The sequence below is a fragment of the Pteropus alecto genome, unplaced genomic scaffold (assembly GCF_000325575.1).
Source record: "Pteropus alecto unplaced genomic scaffold, ASM32557v1 scaffold16, whole genome shotgun sequence".
In the NCBI taxonomy this organism is placed as follows: Eukaryota; Metazoa; Chordata; class Mammalia; order Chiroptera; family Pteropodidae; genus Pteropus; species Pteropus alecto.
In genome coordinates this window covers 2,187,331-2,207,241 of record NW_006438867.1, presented here as the reverse complement: position 1 = coordinate 2,207,241, position 19,911 = coordinate 2,187,331, and the positions used below count along the sequence as shown (strand labels likewise).

General features: G+C 36.5%; 1 protein-coding gene across 8 annotated transcripts in view; it reads right to left on the bottom strand.

Moving 5' to 3' along the window:
• Positions 1-19,911, bottom strand: part of SMAD9 (SMAD family member 9) — a 69,716-nt gene that overhangs the window by 43,743 nt on the left and 6,062 nt on the right. For 6 of the 8 annotated variants that reach the window (XR_003047437.1, XM_025049517.1, XM_025049521.1 and 3 more), the window contains one exon: positions 19,857-19,909. The exons of the other annotated variants lie outside the window; for them this stretch is intronic. The gene's annotated coding sequence lies outside the window, so the exon portion shown is untranslated. The remainder of the gene's footprint in view (positions 1-19,856; positions 19,910-19,911) is intronic. 8 annotated transcript variants of the gene reach the window in all.

Below are 19,911 nucleotides of genomic sequence, written 5' to 3'. Positions count from 1 at the left end.
TCTGGAAATAACCCATCTATCAACCAGACAATAGATAGAAAAATTATGGAATAATCTCACAATGGAATGATTTCAAAATTACTATATAAATTTATTATATAGTAACAAAAATACATACCGGCAAATAAAGATTAATCTTAGAGACATAATGTTAAATGAAAAACAAAGTAGAACCTAGAAGACTGTGTAGAGTATGAAATCATTTTTATAAGTTTAACAATTAAAAACAAAAACTGAATATCATGGAGACAGTTACACATGTGATTAAATTATATTTTAAACATCAAGGCACTGAAAACGAAATTCAAGTAGAGGAGTAGCACAACAGGAAGATGTAGCATTAGCAATGTTGCATTTTATGTTATATGTCATATATTAACTATTATAATGTTCCACATACTCTTTTGAAAGTAGCAAATATTACATAATAAAATATTTTAATTAATTTAAAACAAAATCTCAAGGGACACGTATAACAAGGTCCCTATTGTGAATAATCAATGATATTTCTCTCCAGTAAGGTGTTAATATCCAAAAAATACATAAAGAACTCACAAAACACCAAAAAAACAAACAATCTGATTAAAAAATGTGCAGAGGACCTGAATAGACATTTATCCAAAGAGGACATACAGATGGCTGATAGACATGACAAGATGCTCAAAATCGCTAACCATCAGGGAAATGCATATCAAAACCACAATGAGATATCATCTCATTTCTGTCAGAATGGCTATCATCAATAAATAAACAAAGTGTAGGCAAGGATGTAGAGAAAAGGGAACCCTCATGCACTGTTGGTGGGATTGTAAATTGGTGCAGCCACTAAGGAAAACAGTATGAAGGTTCCTCAAAAACTCAAAAATAAAACTACCATATGACTCAGCAATTCCACTTCTGGATATTTACCTGAAAACATCTAAACCACTAATTCACCCCGTTTTTCATTGCAGCATTATTTACAATAGCCAAGATATAGAAGCAACCTATATGTCCATCAACAGAGGAATGGATAAAGAAGAGATGCATATATACAATGGAATATTACTCAGTCATAAAAAAGAATGAAATTCTGCCATTTGCGACAACACAAATGAACTTAGGGGTATTATGCTAATTGAAATAAGTCAGACAGAGAAAAACGAATATCATATGATTTCACTTATATGTGTAATCTAAAAAACAAAAGAAACAAACAAAACAGAAACAAACTCATAGATACAGAGAATATTTTGATGGGAGGGGCGTTGGGGCGATGAATGAAAAGGTGAAGAGATTAAGAAATACAAATTGCTGGTTATAAAAACACATGAGAATGTAAAGTACAGCATAGGTAAAATAGTTAATAATATTGTAATAATTACATATGGTGTCAGATGGGTACTAGACTTAACAGGGTGATAGCTTTGAAAGTTATATAAATGTCTAAGCACTATGCTGTACACCTTAAACTAATATAATATTGTAAGTCAACTTTAACTGAAAATTTTTTTAAATTTAAATTGTAAATTTAAAAAAAAAACAAGAAACAATAACAAAAAAAACCAATATTTCTCAGCAGATGGAAATTTAAGAACCAAAATTCAATCAAAGATTAAGAAAAAGTAGGGATCCTAACTTACAATTAGAAGAGCTTTAGAACAATGAATTAAAACTTTAAGAACAATCATTTCTTGAGCACCCACTATACACAGATTATAAAGTCACAAAACACATGTAATAATTACTGAGCATCCCAAGAGTTAATGATTACGATTAGCCCTTCCTGGCTCATGCCTTCTTCCTGACCTCTGAATCTCCTCTCTTCAAAGTCCAGTGCCTTTCACAAAGCCCTCTTGATCCCCTATCCAAATGTGGTCTCTATCATCACTCACGATGCTGTACACTTCTCATGTGTCGCTTATTCCATGTGGCCTCACCCGGATTCAGGTCCCAGGGCAGAACCCCACTTCTTCTGAGGCTGTGTGGTCCCTTTGACCCTCGCCTAAAGTCTCCCTGGGAATCCTGAGTTAACCATTAAGATGCCAGCGATCTAAGCCCTTGTCGGTACATTTACCACCCCAAGAACACTCCCTGGCTGTGATTTATGATTGGTTCATTGCTGTCATATTCTCTCACTTCCATGGCAATAATGGCTATTGGTTTTCTTTGAATGACCTGGGAGTGAGAGACTCCATACTACCCAGTGCCACTCAGCCTATGTCCTGCAGTCAGTTAGTCAGTGCTGGTTAGACTTAGGTTGGGTGGACCAGCTAGACCCCTCTACCACTCCATCGACCTTAAATCCTCATATCTACATCTTCCTCAGTTTCCTAGGTCATCCCTTTTCTAATGAGTCCCAATGCTGTACACCCGTATACACCAACCATCTCCTTATTGGAAACTACATGGTACTATCTGGATATACATCCTTTACTAAAATGTGAGCTCCCACGCATCTCTACATCCATCAAAGGTCTAATGCAGGTATCTCAGTCTCAGCACTATTGCATTTGGAGCCAGATTCTCGGGCAGGGATGCGGGGCTGTCCTGTGCGCTGTTAAATGCTTAGCAGCATCCCTGGCCTCTATCCACCATATGGCAGTAGCACACCTGCAGGCTGGGACAACTAAAAATGTCTCCCGGTATTGTCAAATGTCCCCTGGGGGGCAAAAGTTGCCCTTTGTTGAAAACCATTGGTTCCCAATAAATCATGATTCTGCCCAATAATTAGATGATCTTGAAATTTTTAAATCTGGATTACTGTTAAATAAAAATTAAATAGAATTCCAGAGAAAGGTGCTTTCGATGCCGATTTAATTAATCAGAGAAAACCTGTTTTGCTACTGGTTGCACATAGATTAAGTTTTGAATCCTCGGCATAGAAAATATAGTACTTTTTCTTTTTTAAGTTATCCTAGGGAATATTACTCAGCACAATTGTTTAGGCTGAGATTTAAAAAAGTAATAATAAAGGATTTGGATCATCGTTTCTATACTCAGATATTAATCCACTTGAAAAAGAGCATTTCCCTGGGCAGCTTGAAACTTCGTGATTTAGTGTCATTTTGAACCACCTTAGCAAATGTGAAAGGGTTCAGAATCGAGTTATTGTCATAGAAAGAAGAAAATCAGTTTTATCTAAATCAAAGAGTAATGCACAGTTACAAAACAGACTTGAATGGCTTGGTTTTAAAATGACAAATATAAAACAGAGAAAACAAACCTCTCCTTCCTTCCCCCATTCCACTCCTAACCAATCTGTTAACAATCCTGTGGATTTTTTTACTTTCTAAACATCATTCAAAACCATCTCGTCCTCTCCTTCCATCCCTCCGAAATCTCTTCTACAAATTGCCAGGTTTCTAAAACACATATCTAACATTCTCATTTAAAAATACCAGAACTCCCTGTAGCATGTTCGCAAATGCTAAGAATTTCCTATTTTCTCATTCCTTCTCTGCCCTGCCCAGACTTTCTTACTTTTCTTTCTTCCTTCCATTTTTCTTTAATTGCAACGGAAATTAAATTCTTTAATTCTCCCCTGGATTTTAAAAATAATTTGTGTTCGTGAAAAAGAAAAAGCTAGAAAAATATGGAAAAGTTCCTAAAAAGAAGGCTCTGTTCTTCTACACAGAGATGATCACTACTGACATTTTTTGTGAATTTTTAAATCTTTTTTTCTAAATAAACATATACTTAAAAAATAGGATTAGTTTATAGATATGTCTTATATTCTGCCTATTTCAATGTATGATATATTGTAAGCATTTTCATGTTATTAAATATTTTGTTTTTAAAGTTTTGTGGTAAGCAGAATAATATTCAACTTTGAATTTTAGTTCTAAGTTGCATTTTTAATTTACTTGCAATACTTTCTTGTGCCATAATTTGAAAAAAAAAACCAGATTTAGAGCACTCCTGGTATATTTTACAAGTTGGTTTTTCAAGAGTTTCACAGTAACTGCTCAAACAAACAAACAAACAAACAAACCATAAATCTGTTAGGGCACTTTATAGTTCTAAATATGTAAGTTCTACATTAAGCTATTATTCTTATAAAAATTTTGAAATTATAGATAAGGTTAAATTTCATCTGATCATCAACCACAATTCCCAAACCCTCATGTACATCCTGGTGTAACTATTGTTACAAATGCTGCCTTACTTTTAGATATTTTACTCTGCATATTTCTACACAGATAGGTCTTCACAAAAATATAGCATTAGTTCAAATTTTTAAAAAATATTGAATCATTCTGCAACTTGTTCGGGGAGTATTTTATATGTTAATATTATATAAATCTACTTCATTCTTTTTAACTGCTGCATAGTATTCCCTATTACGACAAAGCTGTTCTCTGCTTAAGCTCAACCTGCCATTCAGAAGAATCTACCACCGTGTAGGAAATCTAAAATATATTCACATCTGTTCGAAAACTGGCATCAACTTAAGAAATGGGGGATATCTTGAGAAGAAATTCTAAAGCAAATTTTTCCTTAAATAATAAAAAAATGCAAAAATTGATAACCTGCTTATAATAAAAATAGAATAAAAATTCTAATTTTGATAAATGTTAATGAAATAAAATTAATACATTATTGGGTAGAAAAGATATATTACATTTGCAGTTTTAGTTATAATTGCTCAATTCATACAGACCCCAACTTACAAAGTTATTTATCTAAAGTTCACTAGTGGGACCATTCTGAAGTGATGGAAATGTCCTATGGCTTAAAAAAGGAAAATCTGAACTTATATCTGTTAAAGAAATTAAATTCACGATTAAATCTTGCTTTAGAAGAGATCACCAAGTCTAGATGGCTTCATTGATGAATTCTATCAAACATTTTAAAAAAGTAATAATACACAAACTCTTCAGAACATCAAGGAGGAGGGAAGACTTCCCAACTCATTTAATGAGGCCAGCATAATCATGATATAAAAATCCGATAAGGATATTATAAGAAATCACAGACAAATTTTACTAATAAGCATAGATGTAAACATCCTTAACACACATTAGCAAATCACATCCAGCAGTATAAAAAGGGTTAGTACCTCATGACAAGTGGGCCTTATTACAGAAATGCAAGATTGGTATTACATTTGAAAATAAATAAAACATGTTTCACCACATTAACAGAATAAAGGAGAAATACTATATTATCATCTTAATAGATACAGAAAACGGATTTGACAGAAACCACTATCCACTCATGAGTTTGTAAATATTATCAACTCTCAATAAACTAGAAATAGAAGGAAAAGTTCCACAATCTTTAAAAGATCACATGAGAATTAGTGGTGAAATTCTCAATACTTTCCACTGAGATTATAAACAAAGCAAGAAAATCCACACTCACCATTTCTGTTCATCATCATATTTTATATCCTACACACTGCAACAGAGCAAAAAAAAATTCAGCATAAAGCTTATAAAAAAAGATGTAAAACTGTACTCAAAGACAACAGAAAGGATAACAAAGGAAATCCCAAGGAATCAAAAAAAAAAAAAACTATTAAAACTAATTAGTGAATTCATCAAGTTGCAGGACACAAGAGAAATGTACAAAAATAATTATAGTCTCATTGACTAGCAAACAAGTGGAAAACAAAATAAAAATATTTACAATACCATCAAAAACCGTAAGACACTCAGGAATAAATTAAACACCAAATAAGAATGAACAAGAACTCTATGATGAAAACTGCAAAACACTGTGGACATAAATTAAATGGAGAAATTTATATCATGTTCACGAATTTGTAGACTCATTATTGTTAAGATTTTAATTCTCCCCAAATCAATCTACAGATTCCATGGCATTTTGACCAAATTCCCAGTAGTATTTTTTGTATAAATCGACAAAGTGATTTTGAAATTTACCTGAAAAAGTAAAAAATTTAGAATATTAAAAAATTTTGATTGTTAGGATGAGACTAGGAAGAGCCAAAATTTATGGGGCACCTGGGGGTTGGTATGCCATTCATCAAAATGGTAAATTCAGGAGGAATTAGAGTTGGGGGTGAGACAGATGCGGTAAAGTCTATTCTGAATATACTGAGTCTGAGGTGGTAAGGTGGGTGGAGGGTTGGGGAAAGCATGTTATCAAAGTGGAATTCAGTCAGCAGTTAGATACAGGATCCAGAGCTCAGAGGGCAGGGCTGAACTACAGGGATAAAGTTCCAAATTTAGGAGCATTTAAGGAGAAAAGGAAACTATAATTTGGATGAGATTGTACAGTATGCAAAAAGCAGAAGCCAAACAAAAAGGTTTTCTTGGATTATTAATATAACCTTCTAACTGGTCTCCCTGCTTTTTCACTTGCTTCTTTGTCTATTCTTACATAACACAGCACCCTTGTTGACCCTATTAAAACATAAATCAACTTCATGATCGTTCTCTGCTCAAAACCTTCCAAATGGTTTTATTCGCTCTAAGTAAAAGCTAAAGTCCTTTCAATGGTCTTCAAGGCCCTGCGCCACTATTTCCCCACCCCAGTGACATGTTAGGGTGACGCTTACTTGAGCATTCACCCGTTATTGCCCTAGACCTCTCTTCTTTCTACTCTCCCCTCGCTCTCTCTAACCCACCCGACTGCCTCCTTCCTTCCTCTTGGACACATCAGGCCTGCGACTCCCTCAGGGAATTTCTGTTTCTTCCCTACTCCTCCTGCGGGCACACACATTGGCTGCCTCACTCATCCTCTTCAGAACTTCACTCGAGTGTCATCTCCACAAAGCCTCCCCTGACCACCTTATTTTAAATCGCAACCCCCGCCCCTTCTTCTTACCGCCTTTTTCTGTTTTATTTTTCCCAAGTGGATTTACCGTTAATATACCATATATTTTACTTTAAAAAAAATTTATTAAGGTGAAATTCACATTACATGAAATCATCCACTTCAGTAGTGAACAATTCAGTAGTGGTATTTAGGATACTCAATGCTGTACCACCACCTCTATCTAGTTCCAAATGTTTCTGCCTCTCCAATAAAACCCCATACCATTCAGCAGTTTTCCTCTATGCCCTGCTCTTGCTCCCCTTCACCCCTGCCGCCTGGCAACCACCAGTCCACATTCTATTTCTATGGATCACCTGTTCTGGACATATCAATAGAATCACACAGTATGTGACCTTTTGTATCTGCCTTCTTCACTTAGCATAACATAATGTTCTCTAGGTTCATCCCCACTGTAACATGTATCAGCATTTCATTCTTTTTTAGGGCTGACTAGTATTTCATTGTGTGCGTGCCTGTGTGTATTCACACGACAATCTGTTCATTAATTCAACCGTTGAACGTCTGGGCCATTTCCCTCTTTAGGCTATCGTGAACAGTGCTGCCATGAACACTTGTGTACAGGCATTTGTTTGGGTCCCTTTTTCAGTTTTTTTCGAGTATATACCTAGGAGTGTAACTATTGGGTCACATAGTTTTAACATTTTGAGAAACTGCCAAGCTGTTTTCCACAGCAGCTGAACCATTTTACATTCTCAACAGAAATACATTAGTTGCAGTTTCTCAACATCCTCACCAAACTTTATTTTCTGTTGTTTGTTTGCTTGTTTCTTATTATAGCCACCCCAGTAGTGTGAAGTGCTGTCTCCTAATGACTAATGGTGTTGAGCATCTTTTTATATGCTTGTTGACTACTTGTATATCTTCTTTGGAAAAATGTCTATTCCAATCTTTTGCCCATTTTTAAACTCCATTGTCTTTTTGTGCTGCACTGTGAGAGTTCTTTATATATTCTAAATATGTAAATGGTAAGATAGATGATTTGCAAATACTTCCCCTTTTCTATATGCCTTTTTACTTTCATGATAATGCTCTTTGATACCCAGAAGTTTTTCATTTTGATAACATCTAACTTACTTTTTCTTTTGTTACTCATGGTCTTTGTCATATCTAAGAACCACTGCCAAATCCAAGGTTATAAAGATTCACCCCTATGCTTTCTTCTGAGAATTTTATGAATGTAGCATTTATTTTTAGGTCATTGATCACTTTTTGGTTAATTTTTATATATGGTATGAGATAGGGGTTCAACTTCATTATTTTGCATGAGACCACACAGTTGTCCCAGCGCCGTTTATTTGTTGAAGAGACTATTCTTTCTTCACGGAATAATCTTAACACATTTGTTAAAACTCAATTGGCCACAGATATTTGGGTTTACTTCTGGACTTCGAATTCTATGCCATTGATCTGTATGTATATCCTATTGCCAAGTAACTCACTGTTTTTATTACTGTAGTAAGTTTTAAAACTGGGAAGTGTGAGCCTTCCAACTTTGTTCTTTCTTTTCAAATATTTTATTATTTTTATTGTTTATTGTCTCTTTTTCTCCATCACAACATAGGCTTATCGGGACATGGATTTTTGTCCTTTTATTCACTGGTACCCCAACACATAGAATAGAGCCTAGCATACAGTAGGTGTTTAATATTTGCTAAATGGATGAATGGGCTCCTGAGAAAAGTCAGAGGAAAGGGTGGAGTAGAAGGAGAAGAGGCAAGGAGAGGATGAGGAGGCCATGGTTGGACGGTTCCCACCAATGAAGAGCTGAAATGGCAAGGAGAGAAGTGGGTCAGGCCTTGGCTCCAGGGCCAAAGGACTCTCAAAACTTTTCTAGCAGGAGGCACGAGCAGCAGCAGCCACTCTGGTATGGGAGTCAGTCTTTAGTAATTCAAATGTGCGTAAAACTAAAAATCATCTAGTTACTACCACATTGAACATTTTATGTTTTTTTTCAAAAACAAAACATCAGATAAGATGAAACTGACTGAATAACGATGATTCATTTTCTCTGAATTGAGAGGGAAAATAGCTTTTGCATCTTATCTCAAGAGTCTCCACAGCTCTTAGTATATAAAAATAATTATTCTTGATAAGTTAATGCAATTTTACAATCATATCAGAAAACATACCCTGCAATGCCAAAGTACCATTCTGACCTTTTAAAAAAATTCTGAACAAAATGTTAAACAAATACCTTTATCACATGTAGTCAAATAAAATAACTGGGCAGTGACCTCAGCAAGTCTGAACACTACTGTCACTAGTGGGACAGAAGCTGGGGAAGAAAAAGCAGAGCTGGAGACCACATGGAGCAACCGAAGATAAATGCACTGGTAATTTCCTTTGATGCTCATTACTTTCTCTTTCAATATAAAATTTTAAAAATGTAAATAATTAAGGAAATATGAAGAACATCACTACTGTTGAATATATATTATGTAAGTTGCCACTAAATAATTGTATTTTCCTTACATAATGGCAAATACTGCTGCTATGAGATTAAGCAATAAATTGCTACTCCACAAATTAAGCCACATGGTCCCATCTGTTTCTAGGTTCCATTACAATATACCTACTGGTTAATAAAGAAACTATTAACCAGAGAATGCAAATATGCCTTTTATTTAACTTTTGAAAATCAACAAGCTGTTGTCTACGTAATTTGGCAGAGTCTGATTTATCATGGGAGTTAGATATGCATCTCCTGATCCCCTTGCACTGCTAATGATTCAAAATAATATGTGAAGTGCATAAAGTGTCACTAAAATTGCACAGCTCTGGGGTTTGCAGGTGCTGATCACTCTACTCAAACCTCAGGGAAAACGTACAGTTGCACAGGGAAGTCATCTCGGGTTTAATGATGATCTGGGAGTTTTATTCCCTGGACAGAGGTGACAGCCTGGAGAAAACTTTGCCTCAAATTGGTCTTCAACTCAGAGACTCAAACACCACGGGCAATTCACCACCTCACCGCAAAACCCACTCAAGGGGGCAAACTGCTACCCTTCAAATCCAGCTCGGGCACCACAGGCCTCTGCAGCGTCGCCAGACAGTGCTCTCTCCCCAGCCAGTACCTTGTGCCTATTACTATTTTCACTTTGGTTTGTAGTTTACTTGTCCGTATGACCCCACTCTGTTAAAAGACAAAGCCTTTAAGGACAGTGACTCTTAGTCTTCTACGTAGTGCTAATCCCTCACATAAAATAGGCATTTAATAAATATTTATTATTATTTCTGTTAAATGACTGTCACCTAGTGCTGGTGTCTGGAAAATAGTAGATGCTTAATAAACATTAATTATTAGAAATATTCTTCTTTTTCTTTACTTAAAATTTCACTTGTTTTCATCTTTTTATCACCATTCAGCTGCTAGACTCAGCTTAGGCTCTTATGACCCTAGTCCAGTAGTCCTCAGTAAAGGAAGAGGGGGTCATTCGGCCCGCCGAGAGATCAGTTGGCAATGTCTAGAGATATTTTTGATTGCCATTACTGGGCTGGAGGGAGTGGGTACCACTGGCAGAAGTCATGGATGCAACACAGAGGAAAGGCCCTCCCATGGCTAAGAATTATCCGGCCCCAAATACCAGCAGAGCTGAGGCTGAGAAACCCTGACTCATGGTCATTCTACTCTATTCCTACTCTTTCTCTCCTCTAATCTATTCTTCCTAAAAATCTTTTTTAATTGAGGTATAATTGACATTATATTAGTTTCAGGTGTATGACATAATAATTCAATATTTGTATATATTTGAAATGATCACAATAAGTCTAGTTAACATCCATCATCACACATAGTTACATTTTTTTTCTTGTAATAAGAACTTTTAAGATCTACTCTTCTAGCAATTTTCAAATATGAAATACGGTATTATTAACTATAGTATCCATGCTATACATTATATCCCATGACATTTATTTTTAACTTTGAGTTTGTATCTTTAAGTTTGTATCTTTGTATCTTTGACCCCCTTCAACCATTCTGCCTATATCCCTATCACCAATCTGTTCTCTGTACCTATGAGTTTGGGTTTTTCTTTGCTTTTTTTTTTAAGATACCACATATAAATGAGACTAAAAATCTGTATTGTCCTTATCTTGTTCGAAAGCTCTTACACTTTTTAAAATGTCTTTGTTTTTTAGTTATGAGTTGCTGCTGAATTTTTAATAACTATCAAAATATCGATATGTCAAAAGCAGCACTGGAACCAATTAAACATTTTTTTATTTCTAATCTATCTGTTTTACAACTCTCAACTCAAAGGAAAGCTTTTAAATGAGGAGGACACTGAGGGGAAAAAAACAGACACTGATGAATGGCAGTTAATTTTTCTTCAATGATTCAAATTTCTAGAGCTACAAAGGCCAAATGGCCTTTTAAATTTCATTTGCAGAATAAATGCTGTCTCACTGAGTGTTGTATCACACGCTGGGCTGTTATCTCTTATGCTGGCTAGATGTCCTCTAATCTAACCATGATTTGTTTAAAATTAATGTGACCTAAGATTTGTGGGTTTTAGAAACAAAGCATTTAAAAAATATTTGATTCCTTTTATTTACATGACTACATGTTATGAAATGTCACAAAATTAATTCTTAAATGTGAAAAGTCATATACATAGACAAATAGGCGGAAGACATATATAAATTATTTTGGAAACTATCTATTAAAAACCACATTCCACACAAATCATGTATCTATTAAAGGTTTCATATTCAGAATATACAAAGAACTCCTACAACCCAACAACAGAAAAACAAACAACCCAATTCAAAAGTGGGCAAAGCACCTGAATATACGTGTCTCCAAAGAGGCCATACCATGGCCAATAAGCACAGGAAAAGACGCTCAATGTCATTAGTCATTAGGGAAATGCAAATCAAAAGCACAATGAGATACCACTTCACACCATTAGGATGGCTATTATTAACAAAATAGAAACTAACAAGTGCTGGCAAAAATGTGAAAAAATTAAAACCTTTGTGCACTGTTGATGGGAATGTAAAATGGCTCAGCCATTGAGGAAAACAGCTTGGCAGCTCCTCGAAAATTAAATGCAGAATTACTATATGACCCAGTAAGTGCACTCCTAGGCATATACACAAAGGAATCGAAAACTCAGGTACTTGCACACCAGTGTTCGTAGCAGCAGTATTTATAATCACCAAAAGGTGGGAAAAACCTAAATGTCTGTTGACAGATAAATGCATGAACAAAATGTAGCCTATCCATCCAACAGAATATTATTCAGCCTTTAAAAGACAGACATTTCCAGTACAAATTAGTAGTTGATAGTTGGGTACGGGGATGGGAAGCACGGCAGAGGGAATGCAGTTAGCATTAATATATTGGCTAGGTGGAGGGCCAGGGGAGGGAGGGAGCAATTGGGGGGATTGTTTTATGAACTATGTAGATGTCTAACCAATGTACTGGATACTTGGAACTGATTTAAATACATAAATTTTTTTTAAATGATGATAATGTTTGGTAACAACAACAAAAATAAAACATTTTAAAAAGTTAAAAAAAAAAGGCAGACACTTCTGACACATGCTACAACATGGATCATTCTTGAGAACATGACGCTAATGAAAGGACTTAGACACAGAAAGAAATTTTGTATGATTCCACTTATCTGAGGTAACTAGTACAGGCAAATTCACAGAGACAGAAAGTAGGATAAAGATCCCCAGGACCTGGAAGGAAGGAGAACGGGGAGCTGACAGGCACCGAGTACAGTTTGGGAGGATGAAAATGTTCTGGACATGGAGAGTGGCTGTGGTTACACAACAATGTGAATGTGCTTAATCCAACTAAATTATATATTTTAAAATGGTTAAAATTATAAGTTTTATGTGTATTTTACCCCAATAAAGAAAAATCTCATTCCAAATGTTATAATAATTTGCTTCGTCACCACCTTCCAAGGAATTTACAAATAGAGTCTCCTTCTGTCAAAATTAGAGGGATTTTTTTTTTAACTCTAATTTTGAGATGGAAAAGAACGTGCCATCAGTATGTGGAGGGCTTGAAAGAAATTAGAATCCTTGACAACATAAAACGCTGTGAAACCTGCACCTACCCCAGGCACCACTGTATGGCTTATAGCCTTTCAGCGGCCCACACCCACAAAGGGTGCCACCCCGTGCCATCCCTGGCTTTCCACCAGCCTCTCAGGTCCTTCTTCCACTTAATGCTGATTCACGTAAACATATCAATTTTCCCAAACAGTGGCAGTTTGCGGGGAGAAGGAAAGTACTATTTTAAAAATAACACTTGCTTCGACACTAAGAAACAAGGGGGAAAATATGGAACTAATATGGAAAGGTTATTTTTAACGAGATGTATTTTCTATCTCAGAACCAACCAAGAGCAATTTTACATACCATTAATCAATATTATTGAGTTTTATTTTCTTGGAATCAGTTATTGTTATAATGCAAACTACAAAACGCCTTCAGCCAAATCAAATAATTAAATTTAACAAACATTCATAAATTCAATAACTGTGAGCATTCTGAAAAAAAGCAGAAATATAAATTTCTTTTCATGCACTAACACATCTCACATTGAAAGTTGTGTAAGAATCTACTAATACTCCAGAATCTCTTTGACTTCAAATCCCTCGGAATGGATTTGAAATTCATTCTTTCATAAAAATGACTCTATGATACCTCCCAAAATATGAATGCAATAGACTCTACTGCATTAAACTATTACTGGGTTAAGCAAATTTACCTTACAATACACAACTAAGTGCAAGAATATTTGAAGTTTAAAATATACTTTTTTATCACCATTCCTGAATTTTGGTACACTGTAGCCCAGAGGAAGTGACATAATGATTGTTTGAGTCTCATCTGATAAAAGCCTACAAATTTATCAAAATCTCCACAGTGCATAAAATACACACACAATCTCAATTTAAAATAGAACGCCTCCCATGACGGCTTGATTTCTTTTTATATTAATACTGAATTTCACACAAAAGGCCCAAACTAAAAGAGATATATTTGCCCAAACCAAGACAGTTATACTAGGCAGCCTGTCCTCATGCTATGCAGCACTAAGGTCAGCTGATGTCATTGGAATCCATATTGATAAGCCATTGGGGAGGTCCTGGTCTATGTTCACTAAATTCCCTGAGATACGGTTCCTTGGGCCACTCGCATAGTGTGATTTTTCAGCTAGAAAGCCAATGCTGACTCGACATCATTTCTTAAGTTTCGGTGGAGATCTGGAATTATTTTTTAAAATAAAAAGATGAGAAATATCTTTTATTGTTACCACTTTTTTTGGAGATGGAATCATTCCATTGCCTGTTTGATACTTTATTTATCCCAAATGTAGTGAAAGGGAAGTAAAATACACATTAGAACAGTAAAGATGGAACCTCAAGAATGCAGCTCATCCTTTGGGTCACATTTAAGGTAGTATGCTACATCTTTTCTACCATGTATTATTCTGAATACTAAGAGCATAATTAGACATTTTAAGGGTAAGCAACTCATAACACTGTTATAAGAGAATGTCAACACTACTTTGGGAAAAGCATGACATAAGTTTTTAGCATTCCAACCTATTATCAGTATATGCTTGGAAATACTGCACAACACCCCACAAATAGAATATTTTATTATTCAAGTTTGGAAGGGCTCACAAGTTAACTAGTGTTTCCATTAACAAGAGGCAACATGATGTAATGGATGAAACACAGGATTTGCAGGAAGAAGACGTGAGTCCGAATCCTAGCAACATCTCTAACAGTGACCTTCAGATAATTAACCACTTGGATCCTGTTTCCTCTGTGTAAAGCTGAAACACTAATCACTACCTTTCATACTGAGAGAATGCATGCAACAGCAGTTTGAAAACTTTAAGCTAATGCAGGGATATTGTTTTTTAGTGTTAACAATACTTATTCCTCCTGTATGCCTCATTGTAGAAGTAAAAGGCGTCCCTCTCCCCAAAAAAGAAAAAAGAAAAACAAGAAACAGATCAGAGACAAAGAAGGGGGGAAAAGGGTAAATGTTCACATCAAAAAAATATTATCTTAAGTATCTCAACATATTAGCATCTCACTAGGAATTAAAATTATGTAATCATTTTCTTCCTAGTCAACATTAACTGCTACTATTCACTAGGTATATCTGGTGGGTAGAAATTTCTGAGCCCATAATATATACTTTCTATGTACTCTCAAGATCAGACAGAAAGAGGAAGAAGGTAAGAGGATAAATGGAGCCTGACAGAAATGGAGTGATCACTGTATGAAATCTGACTATGCAGCAACTGCACCTGTACAAAACATAATGAGAACAAGCAACAAGCAAAACAGGGGTTCTACCTGCCTAAACAGATGTTATCAAGTCTACACAGAAAAGATCACCAGATCTATTTACAACTGTTTTCAGCTCAGTTTAAACAAGTATGTTTATATGATTTTCAAGTTTATATCAAATTAAGGCAGCAAACTGGGAGAGGGAAGAGAAGATGCTACTAGCAGGTGCAGTGATAGCAAAGCAAAATCGAAGCTGGCAGCTTAACTCCAAGGAAAGTGACCAAAACAAACAAACAAGCCCCCCCAAAACAAACAAACAAACAAAACAACAACAAAAAAAACCCAACCCTATTAAAAAACACCGGGTCTTAAAAAAGCACAAGAGTTCCAGGTCATTGCATCTGGGAACTCCTGGCCCTTCTTCTGAGCTCGACTTGCTCGCCATGCAGTTTCCAAACTGTGTTCTTTAGAATTCTGGAGATGTCAGCGAACCTCAGACGCAACAACAAGAGTGGCAGAAGGAGGTAGACGCCAGAGGAACACAAAGCACGAGGCTGTCCCTCTGCAGAGGCCACCTTCCTCCAGAGCAGCCTTCTTCGTTTGCCTTACTTAATAAGGCTCCCTTGATGAAAGGGCCCTTTGTTAAAAAAAAAAAAAAAAAAAAAAAGATTTTTTTTAAATTAAAATTTGACCACCACTGATGTCCATATTCCAGATCCTTAAACTCAATATGCTCCGATGTAGAAATGGAATCTATGCCAGGAGTTGGGGAGAAGGAGGAGTAAATAGGCGGAGCACAGAGGATTTCCAGGTTAGGTGAAACTAAGTGTCATTACACATTTGAACAAACCCACAGAATGTACACCACCAAAAGTAAGCTCTTGTTAACTGTGGACCTGGAGTGACAATGATGTGTCACTGTAGGTTCAGTGACTGTAATGAGCGAACCAGTCTGGTGGAGGATGCCCACAGCTGGGGAGGCTGTGCACGTGGGGGTGTGGGCTACAAGGGACCTCTATCTTTCACTCAATACTTGTTATGAACCTAAAAGTGCTCTAAAAAGTAAAGGTTATTAATTTTTTTAAAAAAGAGAAAGAAATGGACCCTATTAGCCTTCTTAAAACAGTTTTACTTCCTTCATTCCCTATCTGTTGCTAGCCCCACTCTCTAATCTGCCCAAGCTAGAGACCATGGTGCCACCTGTGACACAGAACCAGCCCATGGAAATTCTATCCTTCTTCTTCCTCAATCTCACATTCAAATAATCACCAAATCCTGCCACATATTTCGTAGCTATGTCCATTCCAGACGTCCCCAATGAGTCTCTTCCACTCCAGGAAGCTATATTCTACATTGAGGGGAGACCAGTTTGCCACCCCAAATAAGCCTTTCGAGATATTGATTTTAAGCTGGTTATTAAGAAATGAAAGACTCAGAAAGAACTTTTGACCTTCCCCCTTTATCTGCCTAGGGGACTTCAAATTAAAAAAAAAAAAAAAACCTGTTTAAAGGGAGAGAACTAGTCATCTTAGCATATTTATCTCAACATACATGAATTAAGTGAGACAGACAGGAAGAGCCAAGCAAGTCGGTTTGTTGGACTCCCTCTGTGTCCCATTGTTTCTGGGTGGCCCAGCAAGAATTTGTTTACATGTTTGCTCTTTCTCAACTACCTGTGAATTGCCCACTTTCCCTTTGAAATCCCACACCCCTGCATCCCTCTCCTTAGTCCAAAACTGGTCACATAAACTTCAACCATCCCATGCATCCTTGGGTCTCATATTCTTATGGCATCCCTATATGTACATATGTAATAAGTTTTGGCCATTTTCTCCTGTTAATCTGTCTCATGTTAATTTGATTATTAGCCTGGCCAGAAGAACTTAGAAAGGTGGAAGGAAAATTATTTCTTCTGCTTGCACACTCCTGTGCCTCCCCTCACCAGCCCATCTTCCTGTTGGGCCCCTCATCTGATGTTATTCCAAATCCAGAGCTGATCCTGTCACATTCCTAAGTAACACATCTTGCTGTGACACTAAAGCTGAATTGGGACAGTAACTACTTCCAAGGACTGGAATTAAAAGTGCTTTATTTGTGCTTTAAAATGTTTCTCCAAAATTTCTACTATAACCATGTATTCATATATTTTACATGAAAAAAAAAACAGTATATATCATGAGGAATATGATTTATTTCATGCTTGTAACATCAGTTTCAAATCAGGCTCCTCACAATCTAGCCTCCTCAATCCACATTCCCAGCCTCATCAATTCTCACCTCCTTTGCCCTTCACCCCTCCTCTCTGCCCAGAAGGCCTTTGCAAAGCTACATCCTGCTCCTCCTTCAGGCAGAGCTAGAAGCCAACTTCCTGGAAACCCTCCCCGTGGCCCCCAGGCAGCAGCATTAATCAGCTCCCCACAGCTCCCTGGCCTCCGGCAGCCCCTAGCATATACCTTCCCAGTACACTTGACTCCTTGTGTTTGTTCCGAGTTTTCCCCAGAGAAGCCAACCTCTTTCTAAAGGCTACAGGCCACGCCAGAGTGGTGTGCACAAATACTTGGTCTGGTACTCAATAAACATTGCATAAATGAAGGTAAAATCCAGCTTTATCAATAACATTAGCTACTGTATTATTAAACCCTATGTAATTAGTCTAACTTCTGACCTAAAAAGCCCATTGCTTTGTTGATGTGATACAATTAATTCCTTTGAAAGGCAGAATAATATAATGCTTTCCTCCTTCCTGTGCATTTAATCGTCTACTTAAGGTGTAAAAAACACCAACGTGCATTTAAATACCTGCAAAGTGTTAAACAGTTATAAATAACATCAAATATTTTTTTAAATGGTGTGTGGCAATTTTTAAAGTTTTATTGACCCATGTGTATTGTGGGAGGTTGAGTTTCCTGGCCAAAGGCTGCCTGAGGGATGAAGATTATACACTGATGTAGAAGAATCATTAATAAGCTGTGTTATGGACTGCTGTTTGAGGAAGCTCAGATTTTTAATTGTCATCAACATTCATGACACAGTGGAGATGGTTGTCCACCACTACCTCACCAGCTTCACTAGGTGCGAATGTAGCCATTTTGAAGCATCGCGCTACTTCGATTTGTGTTGAACGTCCTTCAACACCCCTTAGCTTATGTGATGTTCCTGTTCAAACCATTTAATACCTCTCCTTGACCACAAGTTAAAATTTAATAGTTCTCTTTGCCTACAGATTAAAATCCAACTGCCTCATCCTTCCTTCTACCTTACCCTACAAAACACCAACTTATCTGAGGGCAGAGGAAGGGGAATAACTAAAGGAAGAAACTAAATTTATCAAGTATCAGTGATGAGCCAGACACTATGGTAGGTGCTGGCCGTTTCAAGATAAGACACGTTCCCTTCTTGCTATGATATTACAGTCCACAGGGTGAGACAGAAATCTAAACACATTATTACCAGACAGGTGATAGATGCATTATTACAAGTGCTATTAAGAGGCTCAGGGAGCTTTCCCGTAGGAGGGGTCACACAAACTCACTCTTGAACCAGTAGAGAATAAAGGGGAAAATTAGGGAATCAGCGGCTCTTTCTCCTGACAGACCTGGCAGTGCAATTCCAGGCCTCAGCATCCTTAAGTTCTCACAAGGACTTACTACAAGAATATCCATTCCCATTACGCCTTCTATTTCACCTCTATTTAGAATTCCACAACGCAAATGAGATCATTCTAATTATCTTTGTCAAGAGTGACTCAAAATTCACACATAGTAAAAACGAAATTCTAACCAGGAAAAATATAGAGAAATCCAAATAGACTGCAATTTTTTTCACATAAGAAATCTTATTATTGGGTAAACACTTTGATATTTGCTTTCTTGACCTCTCTCTCTCTCTCCCCCTAATTAGGCTGGAGACCAGGATTTTATTTCATATGTTGCTTTATTTTGTTGTTGTCCCGAGGCCCTGTTGTGGTCTTCGTAGGGAGTATAACTACAACAGGCACAGAGTATATAACTGAATGAAAAACCTATACAGGGCCCCCAGAATTGATTAGTCCCATCTTCTAGGGCAATTACTTCATCCACAAAAATCACAACATTTTAAAACCCCAATATATAATCAATACAGTATTTTGAAAATAATTAAAAATGCATATTTGCAATAAATTTAGATCAATGACAACAGGTGCCACTCCTTTGAAATAACACTTAGGCACCAACTTGCCATAGTTTGCAAACACAGCCGATCTAATGACTGCTTTGTGTAAACACATAATTAACCAATAAGCCCAAAAGGAAGCATTTATGTACAAAAAGGTTTTTGAAAAATGTCTAATCCAATTTCTGCTCCTAAAGATGAAATATCACTATTAGAAAATTTTTTTTTAGGGAAAGAATAATATAAATGCATCTACAAGGGAAAGAAAGCCACACCAGACCTAAAATCTTTTTCGCTTAACACATTTTCTCATCTTCCACATTCACTGGCTCCTAATAATCACTCATATCATTAAAAATAATTATTCACATCATTACCCACAGACGGTCCCACTTTATGAACAAGTTGTGCTCATTTCTGTGATGTCATTTGGAAAGTTTTCTTTATCTCATAAAAACAATGTTCTGAGTGCTGATATAGTCCCTGGCCAGTCCACGAAGACCCTCTTAACCCCTAATACAGGTGGCATCTAATACTGCTAACCTCAGCCCAAAGATGTGGCATTACTTTTGGCATCTGCCAACCTGCTTTTGGAAGTACCCCACAATTGCCCAAATGCACAAACTTTTAACTTACCTACTATTTTTCCTTCCTTCTCCAAAGAAACTCTAATGCTCTCATGTGTGATTCT